Below are 20,257 nucleotides of genomic sequence, written 5' to 3'. Positions count from 1 at the left end.
TGAAGTCCACTGTAAAGGGGAACACTCACTATCGGTGTTGCCTAGTAGTCAGGCGAGGGAGCAACAAGTTGTCTCCCTCCTTGACGAACTCCCCTTTACATATATATCTGTAACTGGATATATCTAACTGGGGCTGATTCCCATTTACTGCCCTGAAAGCCCAAGTGCTTCTGCATATGCAGCCCCAAGAGGGGCAGGGGAAGGCCGGGAGCAAGGGCCAGAGAGCAGAGCAGGCGCCAAGCAGCTGCCTTGCAGGAAAGGGGAATGGCAAGGCTCCTGGCTCAGTACAACTAAGGGGTGCCTCCCATGTGTCAGCATTGCTCCCTGCTCTGGGCAAGCTCTGCACAGCAGTGGGGAGGAGATGAAGCCGGAACTGCTGCTACCAGGAGAGGAGCAGGAATGGGGAACATGCTCAGCCAGGCAGTAATGGCACTTCTGGCCAACTGTGCTGCTCCTCTGCCACAGGGAACTTTGGGATACAACCAGAGGACTTCCAGAACCTAGTCAAGCTGGGGCCCTGGGCACACAGGAAAGCAATTGGGCTCAGAGCCCTAGGTCCCAGTTTAACATGGGCTTAGACCCTCCAAACTTGCAGAATAACTTTTTCTCCCACAGCAAATTAAAGAACCACAAAGAAAGTTTCTGACCTTCGCAATCAGTCTCACTAGTCTCTCCTCTGCAAGCTATATGAGGTTTGTGTTGCCAGATGTCAGGCAATGAGAACTCCAGGCAGTACTTCCCCTGACCTCAGAGGAGAGCTTCCTTCTACCCCCTGCCTTCTCCAAGTGGCTCTGCTTCTCTTTTGAACCTCACCTCCAGCTTGTGCAGTCTCTGCAGGTGTGGCACAGCAGCACTGCCTGAACCAGATCTGCTCCTTAGCCCCTTGTTCTACAGTGTGGGGTATACAAACATCACAACCACTAATACAGCTGGATGAATCTACCAGAGTGGTATCATTAGAAAGCAGTTTTTCAGTGATGCCTGCCCTCTATTGTGCTAAATTGAGAGCTTGTCCTACTTTAATTTGTTTTATTTTAAAATCTTATTTTTTTAAAGGTTGCCAGTTGTCATTTTCTTTCATCAAAAGAAAGTGTTATAGCCAATGCTTGTTTAACCGGGGGAAAACAACTTGAGTTCTTCAAACAGAGTAATTATTCTATTCTGAATATTTAAACAAACTTCTGCTGCAATTCTCTTCCACTAACCCTAACCCACTAAGCCATCACAATAAAAACATTAAAAAGGTCTCATTTCATTATATTTAAACAGTAATGCAATACTAAACTCCCTGGCAAAAGGGTGGAATGAGGTTGAATTGCAGGTTGTTTAGAAAGATTGGTTAATGGGCAAAACCTCAAAATTATTTAGTGATTTTGATAAGTACCCATTTTTGGCACCTTATTTTAACTATCCAGATAAGCACCTAATGGAAATATCCAGCGCTCTTGACTATATAAAATTTCTTCTGGCCAGGTAAAAATATGAAAAAAAAATCAGCTGGAATTCTGTCACTCTCCCCTCCCCCAGCCCCTGCCCCAAATACCCAGGTAATATTCACTAGTATGAAAATTAAAATTTCATTTGTTTTTAAACTCAGCTTCTTCCAACCTTCAAAAACATTTGTTTCAAAAGTGATGGGCAAATGTTCAGGTTGTTGCTTAACTGTAGCTGACCTAGTTTGCCTATTCCTTTTGATTGTGATACAGATTTTACTGTCAGCAAGCAGAGGTTCTCCCCTGTAGAGATAGCTGATGTTAGGTCTTTCATGTGTCTTGGAGGGAAGCTGTGACAACAGTCAAGGTGACAGTGTCTGCTGAAAGGTACCATCTTTCTGTGAGATACCTCTCTGTTGGAAGTAGTGGACTGTGACCTGCGAGATTCAGGGAAAAGATATCAGGGTAATTTTATTTGTCACAATATGGCAGTCCTAATTATTTACTTTGAATGTTTATAACAAAAAGTTCTGGTGGTAATTAGTAGATGTATTAAAAATCATTGTTTTATCTATCTATACATCAGTAAAACACATTGGGATGTGCATCACTAGCCAAACACATAGCCAGGGTGATTTTATGTGGTTCTTACCCTTTATTGCCAAGAACTTACTTTAATGTTCCATTTATTTTCTCATACAATCAGTCGTCCCCCAATTTGGTGGTCGCCGCTGAGCTAATTTGCTTTGACCACAGTCTGGGAGATGATGTTCTGTTCTCCTCAGAGTAAATTATTTGGGAGATTTCCTCTCACAATCATGGGAAGCCCTCTCCCTCTCAATATGGCCATTTTAAGGCAGCAAAAAACTTGCTTAACTTTTTCATAGCTTTGAAAGTTGTGCACACAGTGCAGCTTACCCTAGCCCATCTTTCTGTGCCATCTATTGCTGCAAGCTTATCTGCTTCTGGCCAATGGTTCCCCATTTCATGGGATAGGTGTGCTTATCATAGCTGGCCAGTCCATTTAATCAGTTCTACTTTCTTTCCTGTTAACCTCTAACTTCCAGTAGCCTCCTATTGTCCTTTCTCTTCTGTATGCACTTAGCATGCCCTACTTACGGCTCATCTACATGGCCTCACAGTCAGGACTATGGGAGTATGAATTGTAGCGTGCACTAAAGTGTGTTGTAACTGCCCCATGTAGACCCTGCTAGAGCAAACTAAAAGGTACCTAGTTCACATTAACATAATCCTAGTAGTTCAACACAGCAACACTACAGCAGCAGGGTTTACACAGAGTAGATACAACTTTGATGCGCATATAACAGATATGACAATATTCTGCAGTGTCTTGGACAAACCTTATGGAATTAAGATAAACATTATTTAACTAAGCTTAATACTTTTGGGGTCCATTGTATTAAAAACACAATTGTGTGTATTGTATTGTGAAAATATGTAACTTCTCCTGTAGATTGACTAATGCAATCTCTGGGAAGGAGTAGGACCTTGAAAGGATTTTGGAACAATATTTGTTAAGTGGATTTCCTAAGAAATATTTGTGTTGAAGTCAATGCAAATGACCCCCCTCTAAGTTTTGAAGCTGTGCATTGAGGAAAAACTCATTGCCTACTGTTTACATGCTGCTGAAAACTCCAGAAAAGGACCCCTGAATGGTGTAAAGGATGGGCTAATTTTTTCATGAGTATTGTAGTTCTGACCTGAGGGTGTTATGGAGTTGTGACCATAGAAAAGACCCCTTGGAGGGGAGTGAGGTCTAAGAACCCAAGTTGGAGACAGTTGCAGAGAACTCTGGTAAGCTTATTCTTTTATTGCTTTGAATATATTTTCTCTGTAATGCTTTTATCCTAAGAATAAATGTGCATGCATAGGAAGTACTTTGTGATGGAGTAATTGCCAACAGTTATGCTATTATTAGTCTCTGTTTAGGCTCCCCATCTTTTGTTCAGAGTAACACAGTCAAGGCAAGGAACCATTTATCCTGAAAATACTCTGGTCAGAAGAGAGACAGACATGGGTCTCTACCCAAAAAAGGCAATGACTAGGAGCTGGAAGTCTGAGACAGAGTGCCCTTGCTGAACCACAAAGGGGAAATGCAGATATAGTTGCCCTGAACAACTTAGACTCCTGGCTGCAGGTCTGTGTAGATAGCCTAGGTAAATTCCCATCACCAGTTTCTGTCCACAGCCTTTTCCCATCTCCTCAATGAGTGAGGATATTGCTGTGTTCTGCCTATTTCTACGTTATTGTTGGTTCTGAGTTAACTTTCATCTCCACTGGAGAAATAATGAAGGATGACACAAATAGTAAGAGCAAAAGTATTTCTAATGCAGCAAATCTCATCATACCACTGTCATGCCATCCATATATCTCCACTCTTTGCAGATACAGAAAGAGGGCTTTCACAGCATAGTCTTACATGTGTAGCCCTTCAGGTCATCTGCTAGAGGCTAGACCTCTCACTTTATTCTTTAAGGAAGTGCTGTGATGTGACAGACAGTTCTGGAGACAGACATCTTAAGCTCTAAAAAGTCTGTGTCGTCAGATGGTATTTTGCACCTATTCACATGCTCTGAATCCGATGCAGATTCACATTTCTTAGGAAGTTACAATTCCTTCCGAGAACTACCACTTCAGAAGTAAGAAGGAAAATCTGACTTTAAATCTTGGTCTAGCCTAAACTTTAAAGGTGTGATGTTAGATCACATTAGTTAAAAAGAAAAGGAGTACTTGTGGCACCTTAGAGACTAACCAATTTATTTGAGCATAAGCATCTGATGAAGTGAGCTGTAGCTCACGAAAGCTTATGCTCAAATAAATTGGTTAGTCTCTAAGGTGCCACAAGTACTCCTTTTCTTTTTGTGAATACAGACTAACACGGCTGTTACTCTGAAACCTCACATTAGTTAACTTACTCCAACATGCTCTGAATTCTAGTCAGGACAAAGCAAGTTGTATTTTAGCATGTGCTCAATGGGTCAAATTAAAGGCTAGAAGCGAACCTAAGCATATCAACAGAAAACCTTTCACCTCCTGATCATCTTCAGGGGAGACTTCTGTCAAAAGTAACTTTTACGAGCTATCAGGTGAAGAAGAAATTTTATGCCAAGTCCAGCATAGGCATCCTGTAATCTCATTTTCTAATGAGGAACCTGCAAAATATGGAATTGCCAAATTCAAGAAGAAATCTATTAAATCCAGAGCAACTTCTTGATCCTCAGATGAAGGGTTAGCCATTGACTAGTTAAAGTAAAAAAAATCTACAGACACATCCTTCTTGAAGGAAAAAAAAAAAAGATAGGGACATGTAAGTCAGGTCATTTGATCAGGAAATAAAAACAGCTCTGTGTGATTTAAGTTAGTAATCTCACAGTGCAAATATCAAATCATCAGAAGTGAATAGCTGAATGAATATTTTGCTGTCAGTGCATCTAGAAATTAATTTGCACAAATGATTAATTACACCAATGCAAGTAATGAACAAGGCCACAATTCCGCAAGCTGTTTTGTATAGGAGGACCTCTGTACCCATGCAGAACACTTTGCAGGGCAGGGCCAAAATGATAAAAATCCACAATTGATACGTGGACAATTTGTGAACAGAATAAAGGGCTAAATTTGCCGGGGCCGGGGGAAACAAACAACGACAACAAAAACACTGAATTGCTGGTGTAGCTTTATGCAGGGAAAGAAAATAATCCCCTTGCAAGTTTTTCAGACCTTAACCAGGTTTGTTAAACCTGAGTTTCACTCAGAAATAATGCAGTCAAATTATAGTAATTTACATTTCCTTTCCTTATATAAAATTAGCTGCCAATAAATAAGTAAAAATAAAAAAAAAATGCAGTTATTTACAAAATACCCACTTTAAAAAAAATACCATAAGGTAATGTTTCACTTCACAAAATAATTAAAATGGGTCCAAATGAAGCCAGATGAAATGAACATAGAGAACAAATAGATATCTTGGAATTTATGCTCTCTCTAGTTGATGAGAAAATTTCAACCACTTGTGTACAAAAAATTGTATCTATGATGACCATGTCCCGAAAAATTTTCCTGAACTCTTCTGGCCTTCAACTCCCCCCCCCCCCCCGCAAAAAAAAAAACACATCAAAAGCAAGCTCCCCACAGACTAGGAAACACCAACCCAAATCATCACCCTGCCCCATAGGTCCTGCCAAAACAGATGAAAATCCTCCAGATATAGCTCCACTAGGGCTGACAATCAATTAAAAAGAATATTGCACAATTAAATCGCACTGTTAAACAATAGAATACCATTTATTTAAATATGTTTGGATGTTTTCTACATTGCCAAATATATTGATTTAAATTACAACACAGAATACAAAGTGTACAGTGCTCACTTTATATTTATTTTTGATTAAAAGTATTTGCACTGTAAAAAACAAAAGAAATAGTATTTTTCAATTCACCTAATACAAGTACTGTAGTGAAATCTCTTTATCATGAAAATTGAACTTACAAATGTAGAATGTACAAAAAAAAACCCTAAATAAAACAATGTAAAATTTTAGAGCATGCAAGTCCACTCAGTCCTACTTCAGCCAATCACTCAGTCAAACAAATTTGGTAAAAATTTTCAGGAGATAATGCTGCCCACTTCTTGTTTACAATGTTTCCTGAAAGTGAGAACAGGCGTGCACATGACACTATTTTAGCCAGTGCCGCAAGATATTTACGTGCCAGATGCGCTAAATTCATATGTCCCTTCATGCTTCAACCACCATTCCAGAGGACGTGTCCATGCTGATGACAGGTTCTGCTCCATAATGATCCAAAGCAGAGCTTCATTTTCATCATCTGAGTCAGAAGCCACCAACAGAAGGCTGATTTTCTTTTTTGGTAGTTCGGGTTCTGTAGTTTCCATATATCTGAGTGTTGCTCTTTTAAGTCTTCTGAAATCATGCTCCATACCTCATCCCTCTCAGGTTTTGGACGGCACTTCAGATTCTTAAACCTTGGGTTGAGTGCTGTAGCTATTTTTAGAAATCTCATATTGTTACCTTCTTTGTGTTTTGCCAAATCTGCTGTGAAAGTGTCCTTAAAACAAACATGTTCTGATCATCATCCAAGACTGCTGACATGAAATATATGGCAGAATGCAAGTAAAACAGAACAGGAGACATACAATTCTCCCCCTAGGAGTTCAGTCACAGCATCATCAGCATGGAAGCATGTCCTCTAGAATGGTGGCCAAAGAATGAAGGGGCATACAAATGTTTAGCCTTTCTGACATGTAAATACCTTACAATGCTGGCTACAAAAGTGCCATTTGAACGCCTGTTCTCACTTTCAGGTGAGACTGTAAACAAGAAGTGGACAGCTTTATCTCCTGCAAATTGTAACCAAACTTGTTTGACTGAGCGATTGGTTGAAGTAGGATTGAGTAGACTTGTAGGCTTTAAAGTTTTACATTGTTTTATTTAGTTATTTTTTGTATATAATTCTACATTTGTAAGTTCAATTTTCATGATAAAGAGATTTCACTACAGTGCTTGTATTAGGTGAATTGAAAAATACTATTTCTTTTGTTTTTTTACAGTGCAAATATTTGTAATCAAAAATAAATATGAAGTGAACACTGTACACTTTGTATTCTGTGTTGTAATTGAAATCAATATATTTGACAATGTAGAAAACATCCAAAATATTAAATACATTTTAATTCGTATTCTATTGTTTAACAATGTGATTAATCGGGATTAATTTTTAATTGATTTTTTTAACTTAATTGCGTGAGTTAACTGCAATTAATTAACAGCCCTAATCTCCACTGCTATGTTGATTAGTACCCCCTACTACACACCTTTCAAGATTTAAGCATCTGACGCATGCCTGCCACAACATTTGGTGTACCTCATCCAGTGCATCACATACCCAAATAACTACATGGGTCAAATTAGACAGTCATAGAAATTATAGACATGTAGGACAGCAAGGGACCTTGATAGATCATATAGTCCAGTCTCCTGCATTGAGACAGGACTAAGTATTATCTAGACCATCCCTGACAGCTGTTTGTCTAACCTGCCCTTAAAAACATAACATGAATGACATTTCACAATTTCTTTCTGTAATTGATTTCAATTATTAACAATAAGGAAGTTTTGCCTAATGTCTAACCTTTATCTTCCTTGCTGTGGTTTAAGATCATTACTTCTTGTCCTGTTCCCAGTGGACAAGAAGTACAATTTATTACCCTCCTCTTTATAACGTACTTGAAGACTGTTATATTCCCCACTCAGTCTTTTGTTATTCAGACTAAACAAATCCATTTTTTTCAATCCTTCCTTTGTTGGTCATGTTTTCTAGACCTCTGATCATTTTTTGTGGCTCTCCTTGAGACTTTCTCCAATTTGCCCACATCTTTCCTGAAGTGTGGTGCCCAGAACTGGACACAGTACTCCAATTGAGGCCTAATCTGTGCTTATAGCATTCCTGCTAAAACATCCTAGAATGATGTTTTTTTTTTTTTTGGGGGGGGGGGGCAAACAGTATGACATTGTTGACTCATGTTTATTTTAGTTTGTGATCCATATAACCCCAGATACGATGACCAGATAGTAAATGTGAAAAATTGGGATAGGGTGCGGGGGGTAATAAACACCTATACAAGACGAAGCCCAAATATCGGGACTGTCCCTATAAAAATCAGGACATCTGGTTACCCGACCCCCAGATCCTTTTCTGCAATACTCCTTCCCAGGCATCATTTCCTATTTTATACTGGTGCAATTGATTAGTCCTTCCTATGTGTAGTACTTTGTACTTGTCCTTACTGAATTTCATCTTACTTATTTCAGACCATTTCTGAAGTTTAAGATCATTTTGAATTCTAATCCTGTCCTCCAAAGCCCTTGCAACCTTCCAAACTTAGTATCATCGACAAGCTCTATGAGTGTACTCTGTCATTATCCAAATCATTGATGCAGGTATTGAATAGAGCTAGAGACTCACCTTGATTGTGAGTCATTGATAACTACTGAGTACAGTTTTCCAACCAGCTGTGCATCCACATTATTGTAGGTTCATCTAGGCTGTATTTCCCTAGTTTGTTTATGAGAAGTTCAAGTGAAACAGTATCAAAAACCTTTCTAAAGTTGAGAAAAACCACATCTGTTGCTTCCCCCCACATCCACAAGGCTTGTTACCCTTGTCAAAGAAGGTTGGTTTGAGTGATTTGTTCTTTACAAGACTATGTTGACTGTTACTTATTACCTTATCTTCTAGGTGATTACAAATTGATTGGTTATTTGCTCCATTATGTTTATGGGTACCAATAATTCCCTGGGTTGTCCTTATTCCCCCTTTCTATATATAGGGTACTATATTTGCCCTTTTCCAGTTCTCTGGGATCTCTCCTGTCCTCCACAATTTCTCATAGATAATCAGTAATGGCTCAGAGATCTCTTCAGCCAGGTCCTTATGTATTCTAGGAAGTATTTTATCAGGCCCTGCCAAGTTGAACATATCTAACTTCTCTAAGTAATTTTTAACTTGTTCTTCCCTATTTCAGCTTCAGATTCTACCCCTTTTAAACTGATGTTCACTGCACTATCATATGATTACTGCTAAAGTTTTTGGTGAAAAAACAAACAAAACAAAAAAAGGCATTTAACACTTTGGCTATTTGCTATGTTTTCTGTTATCATCTTTCTCTCCTCATATTAATGGCCTACCCAGCCCTTAGGCTTCTTCTTGCTTCTAATGTATTTGTAAAATGTTTTCTTGTTACCTTTTATGTCCCTAGCTAATTTAATCTCATTTTGTGCCTTGGCCTTTCTAATTTTGTACATGCTTGTGGTGGTGGGTTTATTTATATTCATCCTTCATAATTTGACCTAGTTTCCATTTTTTTGTATAACTTTTTTTTGTGTTTCAGGTGGCTAAAGATCTCCTGGTGAAGCCAGAGTGGTCTCTTACCATATAACCAAACTTTCTTACACATTGAGATAGTTTGCTCTTATTCCCTCAATAATATGTCTCTTTATAAAAACTCCTGAACCTTTTTCTTTAGACTTGATTCACATAGGAACTTACCAATTCTCTGAGTTTTCTAAAGTCTGCATCCATGAAGTCCATTGTCTGTATTCTGCTGTTTTCCCTCTTACCATACCTCAGCATCATTAACACTATCATTTCATGATCACTTTCACGCAAGCTGCCTTCCACCCTCAAATTCTCAACTAGTTCTAGATTTGATTCTGACAAATAGGAGGAAGAGCCTCTCCCACAGTAACTTTTTTTTCTTTGTATTACAAATGATGGAGAAAGTGATCTCCAATGCATTCCAAGAACTTGTTTGGATAATCTACCCTGCCGTACCGGCTGTCTGTGTAGTTTGAATACCCCACCAACACCAAGTCCCGTGCTTTGGATGATTTTGTTAGTTGATTTAAAAATAGCCTCGTGTTTTCCTAGTTAGGTGCTGTACAGTAGTCCCCTACCATGACATCAGTATATTTGAAAAATGTAGAATACATCCAAAAACATGCATAATAAATTGAAATTGGCATAGTACAATTAAAACTGATTTAATCACTACTATATTTTTAATCTCACAATTAAGTGCAATTATCTTTTAAAATAATTTGACAGCCCAAATTATAATCATTTTATATTCTCTATTATGGTAGACTAAGGTTTGTTTTGGGGTTTTTGTGAAAACTAAGCATCAAAATTAGCTTTATTAGTCAGTTACAAGGAAGATAAAATGAGACATTTCATAAAGTGTCAGAAAACAAGAGGCAAGACAAAGCTATACTATGGATATGGTTCTCTCACAGTATCATTTCTGTTCAGAAACAAGGAAAAGATTCGGAAAAGTCATTGCTGGAGAGCAAAAACACAGACTGCTGAAACCCTCTCCTCTTTTATATAATTTTTGTGACTGCTCTAAATTTATCATTTGCTTCCCTGATTACTCCCTAAACAGACGGCATGTCCCTTTCATTTGCAAAATACTCTCACACAAGATGAATTACTTTCTTACCACTTCGGTTACATGCCAAGAAGTACTTTATTTTCCACTAGAAAATAGAAAATAATAAGCTTGTATTTTGCTTGCTGGATCCTTCTGCATTTTAATTCTGGACTCTCAGTGAACTTCAGAGGGGCCTTATGATGTTTAGCACAAAAGTGCCTGTGTTCATACTTTTACTTCCGGCACTGAAAATAGCACGCAGTAAGCAGTGACATACTGTGAGTTTTCAAAACTAAAAGCACAAGTGTCTTACTGGCAGGAAGCTGTAACTTCTAAAATTTTCTGAGGAGGAGGCTGAGAAGTTAAAAGAGAATTCCTTCCTTTTCTTCATCAGATGTTTAATCTGATTTTATACTACTCATTGCTTTAAGACTAGGAGGGCCCGGAGGCCTCAGGTATGTTTGTGATATTTTTTTCTTCATTATCTGTACCAATCAAATGCAAAAATGTTTAACTGAGTGCCTCTAGTATACATCTGAAAGATCTACAAAGGCAAAACCAGAAGCCACTAAAAAACCCTTCAGTAGCCGGGCTCTGCTTCTGTACTCTTTTCTCAAAACTTACTGGGAATCTTGTAATTGTTGGAAACTTGACTTTATTTACTCTGATTCACCTGATGGAGTCATTGACTACACTTGTTCTGTATACCTTGCATGTTAGAACTCTCCTGCTGATTATCAGTCTGTGTCCTGAAAGGCATTCTCTCCTGACAGTTTATGAAAACATCTACTCCATAGTCATCCAGGAGATTTTCTTTTAATATGTTCACAATTTCTGTGACTCTACAGAAATGAGAGAAAAAGCTTCCTGCTGTCTTGAAGAAACACTTAGAAGTGTTATCTGTTCCACAATTCAGCATCCTACTGTAGGAATAAGAAATGTTTAGCCTTCTATGCTGTACATGCACATATCTGATCCTATTTCACTTTATAATTCTATATCTGACAATCAAAATGCCTTTCAGGCTGCAGAAAGTTATTGCTGTGTTTTTATTAGATCTCACGTGTAAAATGGTGCTTGCCCGAAAAACAAGATTTTTCAAACATTAATAGAGTATACCATAAATATATTCTAACTGAGCTTTCCTTTGTAAACCCGCTATTAGCCAGAAGTAAAATTTCCAAGAATATTGGTGGGGTATTTTGCTTTTCTTTCATGTACAACATTTCTGAGGTTAGACTGGACTAAAGAAGACAAGCAGGAAAAAAAGAAGAGGTATTTAATAGTTGAAAATACATCATTTCAATGCAAAATGTATACCAGTGTGTTGAACTTTAAACATCATTGTATTATGAGATATATGGGTTATTATTTCACCACTATAATATATGATAACTTGGAGACAAATTCTGCTCCTATGCAAAAAATCACTTAGTTTCAGTGTCACAATAGTGTTAAGAGTCACAATAGTATAACTAAATACAGAATTCTGTCTGTGGACTCAACCAAGAATGATTGGAGAGATGTATTTTAAAAACTTTGGCTTATCTCTGTTGTACATGATTGAACCAGACAGATAATGTGGTGTGTGTGCGCCTATAGAGCTCTGTTTTTATTGCCTTTTCTCACATTAATTCATCAGACTTATGGCCAACTAATGGACAATGAAATCCATGCATGGAGACATTTTTAATTAAGGGAGGAGTGGAAAGAGTTTAATATCACTTGGGGTATCAACATACACTGAGGAGAGCCATACATAATAGAAGAGGTTAAAACAAATCAGTACATTTGGATTATTATTAGAACTGCAATTTAAACTATTTTTAGCGATGTCAGATATTCTATGAAATGCAGCATTGATTTCATATCTGTGCAGACCAATGTTTAGAGTTTTCACAAATTCTCACAATAATGACTTCCTATTTCAGTGACTACTGAGAATTTATTGACCCAAGTGATAAATATTGACCAAGATCAATAAATCTTGATATTCTCTTATATTCAATAAAAAGTCAATATATGTGCTATGTTTAACAGTTGGAGCTGGATTGATGCCTATAGTTAAGGTTGCCGATCACTTTTCATTTTAATGCTGTGTTTTCAGTTGCTTGTAACTTTATAAATTTTAACTATTTGGGCTGACATTTTCCATGTGTAGTCTCTGTCTCAAGTTCAATTTTACTTAAATTATATTAGGTTTGATCAAAAAAAATGTTTGGCCATTACCAAGAATGTGATTAGTGCAATATTTGCAAACCTCTTTACAGCTTATGTGGTTTGAAACAGAAATTTGAAATGTACAAGGGGGCAATGCTGAGACTGGAGAGATTCAGTCTGTCCCCAAGAAAGACCACACATCTGTCAGGATTATATGCCAGAGAAAAATCTCATTTCCACATGTGCAGTAGAACTTGTTCCACACTTGTCCCTTCATTTTGTGAATGTTCCAACTGCACTGCACCTTGTTCCCAGACCCCATAGAGCCTCTCTTAGTGAATACCTACAACACACAAAGCTAGAGCTCTAGCCAGGGGAACAATTCAACCAAAGATTACCTCCTCCTCCACTTACTGCTATTTCTCCAACACTTTTATCCCAAGAAAATACTCTTTAGCCTAGAAGAGGAGGCACTGGACTTGGATACAAGACCCCAGGTTACTAGCATTAATCACAACCCTTAGCTCATGCCCCTACCTTAGGAATAAGGCAAACATATGTTCCCCATTTTACAGAGAAAGTAACTGAGGATCAGAGAGCTTGCAGAAGATCTTGCACTGGGCAAATTGGAAATACAACCCAAGTTTCTAATATGGCAGAGTCATATGTTATTCCTTTAAGCATATTGCCTATTGAAATGAATATGACAAATATATGCAACTAGCTATGGTATCTTTAAAATGGGGTTACTCCTACATACTTCCTTTGAAAGACACAAATGATAAGGGCTAAATAAATGAAAGCTTCGTTAACAAAAAGCATTCAGGACCCCTAACTCTCACTCTGTTCTCTAATCACTGTATCACTCTTCTCTATGAACCAGGAATAGAATCCAGGAATCCAGAGTCTCAGCATTGTGCTGGTGTCTAGCGAATAACTGTGTGACCAACTGGCAAAAAGTGTGTCATTTTGCCATCAAATGACTGATGTACATGGGGCATAATATCCTATTTCTATCAGTTGATTGAGTTACTACTCATTTAGGTGAAGAGGTAAATCAAACCATGCTAATGACCCATGTGGGAAGTTGTTACCCAACTGATTTTTCTTTTCTTTTTTAAATCTCATAAGAAATTTTAAAAATCTGCATTTTTTTTTGGTTGGTATTTAAGGATGCAAAATCAAGTTAAGAAATGCTAGAATTAAGGTTGCCCAAACAACTTCAATTCTGCCCCCTTGTGCATTATGATACAGTCTAATTATTTACTCACAAACTCTTTTTGCAGAGGCAACTTTAATTTTGGCATTTTCTAACATCTGAATGTTTGACATTGTAACTTAAAAATATTTGTGTGTTTGGTATGGAATTATTGCATACTAGGAGCAAAATCCAATTCCCATTAAAGTCAATAGCAACACAATATTTGACTTTGGTGAGAAGAAGTGTTGGCCCTATGCATTCATTATTAGGATAATTCAATTCTAGCAAGGCTAAAATTCTTCTGCTAAATCAACTTTGTTCCATCGTTTCCTAATTCCCTTAAGGATCAGCTTATTTACCCAGAGCAGCATGAAGTAAGATAAGAACATAAGAACAGCCATACTGGGTCAGAGCAAAGGTCCATCTAGCCCAGTATCCTGTCTTCTGACAGTGGCCAATGCCAGGTGCCCCAGAGGGAATGAACAGAACAGGTAATCATCAAGTGATGCATCCCTTGTTACACATTTCCAGTTTCTGGTAAACAAAGGCTAGGGACACCATCCCTGCGCATCCTGGCTAATAGCCATTGATGGACCTATCCTCCATGAATTTATCTAGTTCTTTTTTTAACCCTGTTATAGTCTTGGCCTTTACAACATCATCGGACAAAAAGTTCCACAGGTTGACTGTATGTTGTGTGAAAAAATATTTCCTTTTGTTTCTTTTAAACCTGCTGCCTATTAATTTCATTTGGTGACCCCTAGTTCTTATGTTATGAGAAGGAGTAAATAACACTTATTTACTTTCTCCACACCAATCATGATTTTATAGACCTCTAGCATATCCCCCCTTAGTCATCTTTCCCCCCCCTAAGCTGAAAAGTCCTAGTCTTATTAATCTCTCCTCATATGGCAGATGCTCCATACCTCTGATCATTTTTGTTGCCCTTTTCTGAACCTTTTCCAATTCCAAAATATATTTTTTTGAGATGAGGCGACCACATCTGTACACAGTATTCAAGATATGGGTGTACCAAGGATTGATATAGAGGCAATGAGATATTTCCTGTCTTAATATCTATCCCTTTCTTAATAATTCAACATTGTTTGCTTTTTTGACTGGAGTGGACGTTTTCAGAGAACTATCTGTAATGACTCCAAGATTTCTTTCTTGAGTGGTAATAGCTAACTTTTTGTTGCCAAGTCACCCAGTTTTGAGATCCTTTTGTAGCTCTTTGCAGTCTGCCTGGGATTTAACCATCTTGAGTACTTTTGTATCTGCAAATTTTGCCACCCCACTATTTACCTCTTTTTCCAGATCATTTATGAATATATTGGCTAGGACTGGACCCAATACAGATCCGTGGGGGACACCACTATTTACCTCTCTCCATTCTGAGAGCTGACCATTTACTCCTACCCTTTGTTTCCCATCTTTTAACCAGTTCCCAATCATGAGAGGACCTTCCCTCTTATCCCATGACAGCTTACTTTGCTTAAGAGCCTTTGATGAGGGACCTTGTCAAAGGCTTTCTTAAAAGCTAAGTACACTATATCTACTGGATCCCCCTTGTCCACATGCTTGTTGACCCCCTCAAAGAATTCTAATAAATTTGAGAGGCAAGATTTCCCTTTACTAAAACCATGTTGACTATTCCCAAACAAATTACGTTCATCTATGTGTCTGACAATTGTTCCTTACTATAGTTTCAACCAGTTTGCCCGGTACTGAAGTCAGGCTTACAAGCCTGTAATTGGCGGGGTCACCTCTGGTGCCCTTTTTAAAAATTGGCATCACATTAGCTATCCTCCAGTCGTTTGGTACAGAAGCAGATTTAAATGGTTAGTTACAGACTACAGTTCATAGTCCTGCAATTTCACATTTGAGTTCCTTCAGAACTCTTGGTGAATATCATCTAGTCCTAGTGACTTATTACTGTTTAGTTTTTCAATTTGTTCCAAAACCTCCTCTAATAACACCTCAATCTGGGACAGTTCCTCAGATTTTTCACCTAAAAAGAATGGCTTAGGTTTGGGAGTCTCCCTCAAATCCTCAACCATGAAGACCGACGCAAAGAATTCATTTAGTTTTGCCACAATTGCCTTATCCTTCAGTGCTCCCTTAGCATCTTGATTGTTCAGTGACCCCACTGGTTGTTTAGCAGGCTTCCTGCTTCTGATGTACTTATTTATTTATTTTGCTATTACTTTGAGTCTTTAGCTAGCTGTGCTTCAAATTCCTTTGGGGCCTTCCTAATTATATTTTTACTCTGCATTTGCCAGAATTTATGCTCCTTCCTATTTTTCTCACTAGGATTTAATATCCACTTTTTAAAGGAGGCATTTTTGCCTCTCACTTCTTCTTTTACTTTGTTGTTTAGACATGGGGGTTCTTTTTTGGTTCTCTTAGTAGGTTTTTTTAATTTGGGATATACATTTAAGTTGAGCCTTTATTTTGGTTTCTTTCAAAAGTTTCCATGCAGCTTGCAGGGATTTTACTTTTGGTGTGGATAACAATTGTTAGGTCCTTTTACCTTGAAGTTAGATTCCTCATGGTCATGTCAACTGAACATTTTATTCCTACAAATGTATTAAAAATGAGTAACAACCCTAAATGTAAAATGGCACCATAACCTTTTCCCCCTCAGTCATATAGATTGTATAGACCATATTTAATTTATTCATTCTTTGCAGGTATTTATATAGCACCTACCACCATACAATCTGCAGTCTAAGTCCTCTACACTGCAAGCAATAAAACTGCCCAAATATAGCATAGGGTGCCAGCATACCTTTCCAACACAGCCACTTTACAGAATGGAGACTGGAAAATGTGAACATAATTAATTGTTGGAACAGCTTAGCTAAGGATATGGTGGATTCTCCATCACTTGCAGTGTTTAAGTGAAGGCTGAATGTCTTTCTAAAAGAGATGCTATATTTGAAACAGAAGTTAGGGGGGAAAATATTAGGGGACGTTCTTTGATCTTGGATCATAATAATGCTCCCTCCTGGCCTTAAAAATATAAATAAAACTATGAGTCTACAGAAATCCTGCCAATAGATTGAATTCCAGGGATATTAGTAGAAGCTGGTAGAAACATGATTGAGAAAAATTTCAATAATTTGAAGAAATACTGAAATTTACCAGGTTTAGATCTCAGGAAAAAAAGTTAACCAAAAAAACCCAAGGCAAAGAGGTGTGTTATATAGCATTTTCTCAGTGTACTCAAGTTGAGGTTGACATGTATTTTTGGTACGGTCACAGGTTTGGATACTACATAAAATGCTTTGGTGTCCTAGTCCCCTAGACTCTCACCTTGGGGAAAATTAGCTTAAGAGTTCCAATCCAATGAAAATGTTGTGATATATTAAAAGATGAGAAATGTGAACATGTACTGAACTAGTGGTCATTTCTCAGAGATTTGTAGATAAGCAGCACCCTGAATTTTATCCAGAAGATAGCCAGGCATCACAGGACAAATATTATGTATGGTCTTTATTCACAAAATAGAGCACTAGGAAACAAGACTGAAAAAACAGAGTGGGAGAAAGAGGGGTTATGTTTCCTAGTGTTATATTTTATGTGTATATAAATAAAATAATCTCAATATTTTGTAGTATATATAACAAAATATTTAATCTATCAGATCTGAAATATAAATATTACAATAGGTGTAGCAAGTTATGTTTAGAAATAAATTCACATATACACTCTGAGGCCTGGTCTACACTATGGGGTTAGGTCGAATTTAGCCGTGCTAGGTCGATTTTAAAATGACTGCATCCACACAACCAACCCCATTCTGTCGACTTAAAGGGCTCTTCAAATTGACTTTTGTACTCCTCCCCCATGAGGGGAGTAGCACTAAAATCGACCTTGCTTGGTCGAATTTGGGGTAGTGCAGATGCAAATGGACAGTATTGGCCTCTGGGAGCTATCCCAGAGTGCTCCATTGTGACTGCTCTGGAAAGCACTTTGAACTCCGATGCACTAGCCAGGTACACAGGAAAAGCCTCAGGAACTTTTGAATTTCATTTGCTGTTTGGTCAGCATGGCTAACTCAGCAATACAGGTGACCATGCAGTCCCCACATAACTGCAAACAAGCTCCAGCATGGACCGAAAAGGAGACACTGGATCTGAATGCTGTATGGGGAGAAGCATCTGTGCAGGCAGAACTCTGATCAAAAAGAAGAAATGCATATATATTCGCCAAAATCTCACTGAGCATGTTGGAGAGAGGCTACAACAGGGACACACAGCAGGATGCATGAAAGTTAAGGAGCTCAGGCTAGCCTACCAAAGGAAAAAGGAGGCAAATGGTCACTCCACATCAGAGCCACATACATGCCACTTCTATGATCAGCTACATGCCATTGTAGGAGGGGGACCCTACCGCTACCCTACCACTGTCTGTGGACACCTGCAAGGGGGAGAGTCTCATACAAACAGGGAGGAGGATTTTGTGGATGAGGAAGAGGATAATGTTCAGCCGGCAAGCGGTGAATCCATTCTCCCTGGTAGCCAGGACCTTTTCATCACCCTGGAGCCAATGCCCTCCAAATGCTGGATCCCCAACCCTGAAGCTGGAGAAGGCACCTCTGTTGAGTGCACATTTGTAACTACATTACAGGGTTTAAAAAAGAAATAATGTTTAATTTGCCCCGAAGCATTGGGATGCATTCGTGGCCAGTATAGCTACTGGAAAAGTCTGTTCACATGTCTGGAGATGGAGCGGGAATCCTCCAGGGACTTCTTCATGAAGCTCTCCTGGAGGTACACTGAAAGTATTCTGGACTCATTGCAGCACAAAGCATGGCAGCGAATGGTCCTGGGTTTTGGTCATATTCTAGCAACATTCGGTCTATATCTTTCTGCGTTAGCCTCAGGAGAGTGATATCATTCATGGTCACCTGGTTGAAATAGGGGAAGTTTTGTAAGGGAACAGTAAAAAGGACCCTGTTCATGCTGGTCTGTTTGTGCTTGGCTAAAAGGGATCTTCCCAGAGATGGGATTGGGGGTGGGGGGGGAGGTGTGTGCTGCACATCCACCCAAACACCACAGCCCCTCCTTTTAAATGTGAAGGCCAAAACCATTGCTTGCTATGGAAAAGGATGGCACTGCAGTTTGAAACCATTCCCACATGTTATGCATAAGAAGCCAACCCCACGTACCCTTTGCCTTACCATGGCTGCTGCATGGAAACCAAATTCTGTTGCCCAGCTGTATGTAATGTGTCACCATACTGTCAAGTGCTCAATATAAAAGGCAAAATGCAACCTTGTACCTAAAGCACATGTGCTGTCTGCTGTGAATTGCTTGATTCACTGTGCAAGAGTCTCCTTTTTGTTCTCAGAAATGTATCTTAAATTTTATTCTCCCTTTTTATCTCCCCACACGTGCAGATGTTTCTAGGCTCCCCCTATCATCTCTGTCCCTGAGGTTATTGCCTATTAGAAGGCAGGAAAAAACAAAAAAACAAAACCATACACTCACGATAACATGTTTTCTGAGCTCATGCAGTCCTCCCACACTGATAGGGCACAGCTGAATGCATGGAGCCATTCAGTGTTAGAGGCTAGGAAAGCATTAAGTGAGTGCGAAGAGCAGAGGCAGGAGGTGGTGTTAAGGCTAATGGGGGAGCAAATGGACATGATGAAGCATCTGGTGCAGCTGTAGGAAATCCAACAGGAGCACAGACCCCCCACTGCATCCAATCTATGACTGCCTGACGTCCTTCCCAAGTTCCATATTCTCCTCACCCAGATGCCCAAGAATGCAGTGGGGCGGGGGAAGGCTCCGGGCACCCAGCCACTCCAGAGGACGGCCCAAGCAATAGAAGGCTGTCATTGAAACACTTTGCTTATTGTAGCCACACTACAAATCAATGTGGCCTTGTCCTTTCCTCCTCCCCCATCCCACCCTACCCAGGCTACCTTGTCAGTTCTCTTTTTTTTTTTTTAAATTAAGAAATAATGCATGGTTTCAAAAGAATAGTTACTTTATTTTGAAGGGGGAAGGGTGGTTGGCTTACAGAGAATTAAAAACCAAAAAAGGGGAGGGTTTGCATCAAGGAGAAATACACACAACTGTCACACCAAAGCCTGGCTCATCATGAAACTGGTTTTCAAAGCCTCTCTGATGCGCAGCGTGCCTTGCTGTGCTCTTCTAATTGCCCTGGTGTCTGGCTGCTCAAAATAGGATGCCAGGCGATTTGCCTCAACCTTCCACATAAATGTCTCCCCTTACTCTCACAGATATTATGGAGCACACAGCAAGCAGCAGTAACAATGGGAATGTTGGTTGAGCTGAGATCTGACCTAGTCAGCAAACAGCACCAGCGAGCTATTAAACATCCAAAGGCACATTCTACCACCATTCTGCACTTGCTCAGCCTATAGTTGAGCTGCTCCTTACTACTGTCCAGGCTGCCTGTGTATGGCTTCATGACCCATGGGAGCAAGGGTTAGGCTGGGTCCAAGGATAACTG

The 20,257-nt window shown here is 39.0% G+C and overlaps 1 protein-coding gene across 1 annotated transcript in view; it reads left to right on the top strand.

Moving 5' to 3' along the window:
• Positions 1-10,764: 10,764 nt before the first annotated feature.
• Positions 10,765-20,257, top strand: part of CDH19 (cadherin 19) — a 101,731-nt gene continuing 92,238 nt past the window's right edge. Inside the window, exon 1 of the mRNA XM_084621030.1 lies at positions 10,765-10,859. The gene's annotated coding sequence lies outside the window, so the exon portion shown is untranslated. The remainder of the gene's footprint in view (positions 10,860-20,257) is intronic.

This window comes from Lepidochelys olivacea (assembly GCF_965140295.1).
Source record: "Lepidochelys olivacea isolate rLepOli2 genome assembly, chromosome: 2".
Taxonomy (NCBI): Eukaryota; Metazoa; Chordata; order Testudines; family Cheloniidae; genus Lepidochelys; species Lepidochelys olivacea.
This window is presented reverse-complemented; position numbering and strand designations above follow the sequence as displayed.